Raw genomic sequence first — 3517 nt, forward strand, 5'->3', positions numbered from 1 at the left:
CTAAAAGCAGACCTCAGTTTAAGCGAACAGGCTCGGTACCACTGTATTTTCCGTGTGTTGATGTAGCGACTCTCGGTTCTGACGTCACGCAACCACGTGACCATCTACCTCATTATCTTGCGTAATCGCAAAATGCTTTCGAGGGAGGTGCGTTTTAGATTCCTAATACAAGCTGTATAATGAAAAATTACCGTTTTTAACTGTATTTTGTGGATATTATATATACCCAGGGGTTCACTAAGAGCGAAACTAGACAATGTGAAGTGACGTTTTTAAAAATCCTTTAATCACTTTGCAGGACATTTTTCTCAGGATGAGGCACTGATTGATGTTCCACAGACAGTTTGACCCTACTCAATCTCTAAATACCAACAATTTTGTATTTACTTGTATCACTTGATCAACAAACAAAATTAAAAGAAGCGAATAGAGAATTAGAGACTATTAATAGAAAAGAAACAGAAGGGATACTACTACGATCTAAAGCTAAATGGAAAGAAGGAGAAAACCCGACAAAATATTTTCTGTCCCTAGAAAATCGAAACTTTTTAAATTAAGCAATATATAAACTTGAAAACAATCAAACGGAAACCCTAACCAAAAAAGAAGATCTTATAACTGAAACTAAATCGTTTTACCATAACCTATACACGAAAAAAACATGTGAAAAAGTGAACCTAACAGAATTGCTTAAAAACATAGACGTCCTAAAGCTATCAAAACATCATCAAGAAAGTCTAGAAGGACAATTGAGATATGAAGAAGTATTTAACAGTCTTAAAAAAATGAAAAAATGAAAGAAGTCCTGGCTCATCGGGTTTCACTGTTGAATTCTTCAAAACATTTTGGTCCAATATTCACGAGTATCTTATAAGATCATTAAATTTAGCTTACGAGAAAGGAGAATTGTCTTTGACTCAAAAGCAAGGCATTATAACCTGTTTTCCCCAAAAAGGTAAATCCAAACATTTGCTTCAGAATTGGAGACCCATTTCATTGCTGAATGTAGCGTATAAAATCGGATCATCAACCATTGCAAACAGAATAAAAACAGTTCTACCCTCTATAATAAATGAGGATCAAAAAGGGTTTCTGTAAAAAAAATATATTGGTGAGTGTACTCGCCTAATGTAAAACATCATTGACTATACTGAATACATGAATATACCAGGAATTCTACTTCTTATTGACTTTGAAAAGGCATTCGATTCTGTTGACTGGCATTTCATTCAAAAAGTTCTTCTATTTTCTTTAATAACATTCAATCATGTGTTGTTGTAAATGGTTTCCTTTCAAATTATTTCCATATCTCGAGAGGATGCAGACAAGGAGATCCCATCTCCCCTTATATTTTTATACTGTGTGCAGAAATTTTGGCAACAATGATTAGAAATAATAATGAAATAAAAGGAATACAAATTGGAGATACAGAATATCTAATTTCCCAATACGCTGATGATACTTCGCTGATACTAGATGGCACTGAAAAATGTTTACAGGCGACATTAGAAATTCTTAGTAAATATGCCTCATTTTCAGGCTTAAAAATAAATGTAAACAAACACAGGTATTATGGATAGGCTCAGAAAAAAACTCTAAAAGAAAATTTGCAGAAACTCGAATTTAGACTGGAAGAGTGACTCGTTTACACTATTAGGAATTGTATTTACTCACAACATCGCAGAAATGGTTGAAGGCAACTATAAAGATAAACTTAAGACTCTCAAAATATCAATGAATCAAGGGCTAGCAAGAGATCTAACTCCCTTAGGTAGAAATACCATATTAAAAAGTTTACTTTTACCGCAACTTAATCATTTATTTGTAAGTCTACCGAACCCAAACGATCAAATGATTAAGGAAAGTGAGCAGAAACCAGACAAAGGCAGTCGAAAAACTATCACAAAGAACTATGAATACGGAGGAATACGAGCTCCAGAGATAAAAAATCTTCTTCAATGACAAAAAATATCATGGATTAAAAGACTCACTTACTCAGATTCCAAAGTAAGGAAATTGTTACAAACGAAGACACATTGGGACATCGACAGCTTTATACAAACATGCGAAACACACATACTTGAATCAGTAATAACGCAAGAAATAAATCATTTTTGGAAAGACACTTTGAAATCATGGGGTAAATTCGTAACCAGAAAAGCAGAAAAAGCAAAAAATGGTTAAATGACAATATTAAAATAGATGGAAAACCAATCAATTATAAACATTATTCAAGCAAAGGGATTACTTATATAAACGACATGTTTGACGCCCAAGGTAACTTTTTAACGGTGGAACAATTAAGAAAATCGTTTGGGTGCAAAACTAACTTCCTAGAGCGTCAAGGAATAGTGGAATCAATTAAATACTACTGCAAATCCATAAACATCCATATTGAAGAAAACATCCAAGCCCCGATCTTGCCATGTCTTTTACGAAATATAGTAGGAAACCCAAAAGGATGTAGAGATATTTATGACATACTCATAAATGGTAAATCTAGAAAACCTTTAACATATCGAAACAAGTGGTAAAAAGAACTTAGTGAGTCTATTGACGATAATATATGTGAAACGATAGAAAAAACAACCTTTAAATCGTATAATAGTGTAAAACACTCGTGGTTTCAATACAGCATACTGCATGGGTTTCTGCCAACAAATGATTTGCTAACAAAAATGAAATATAAAGATTCTAACACATGCACATTTTGCAAATACGAGAAAGAATCAATTCTACATCTATTTTGTGACTGTAAAGTCATGAAAGGTATTTGGAAGAAAATAGAAGAATGGATATTCCAAAAAACAGGGTCAAATATTATCTTTTCAAAGAAATATATTATTCTAGGATATTGTGAAAAGAGAAACCATGCTCTGAATTTGATAATAACAGCAGTGAAATATAATATATACAAAATGAAACAAAGAGATAAAACACCAAATTTGAACTACATTATAGAAGACGTAAAGACAACATATTATGCTGAACGTTTTAATGCCTATTCAAATTGCAAATATGACAGCTTCACAAAATTTTGGTCACTATGTCACAACCTGTTCTGTTAACCTAGCGCTATATATCATGTACTGCTATTATATTTTCAAGTACCTATTCATTTTGCCTGTAAATCGACTTTGTATATATTTGCGAATCGTGATTATACCAACCCGTTATGTAATGAACTGTATGACCTGGATGTATGGAGAATCAAAAATAAAAAAATATAAAAAAAACCCAAACAAAATGGTAAAATTTGTCAGGTAGGGAATAGAGTCTGCACATAATCAGCTGACAATGCTTCATGTCGATCTAGGTGCTCCGCTGCTGCCAACCATGGCATATGACTGTATGTAGCTGCCGCAGAATGGGCACCTCCAGTCCAAGTTAGTGATGATATAGCGCACACAGATTATACACACATTGGTGTGTGAGCAGGGAGATAACTTTACATTGCCCTCATTTTCGAAACAAACAGTGCACTTATTGCTGATGTCTGGGCCCCTTCCACGCTGGG

Source organism: Haliotis rubra, unplaced genomic scaffold (assembly GCF_003918875.1).
Source record: "Haliotis rubra isolate DU_JTF1 unplaced genomic scaffold, ASM391887v1 Scf814, whole genome shotgun sequence".
Lineage (NCBI taxonomy): Eukaryota > Metazoa > Mollusca > Gastropoda > Lepetellida > Haliotidae > Haliotis > Haliotis rubra.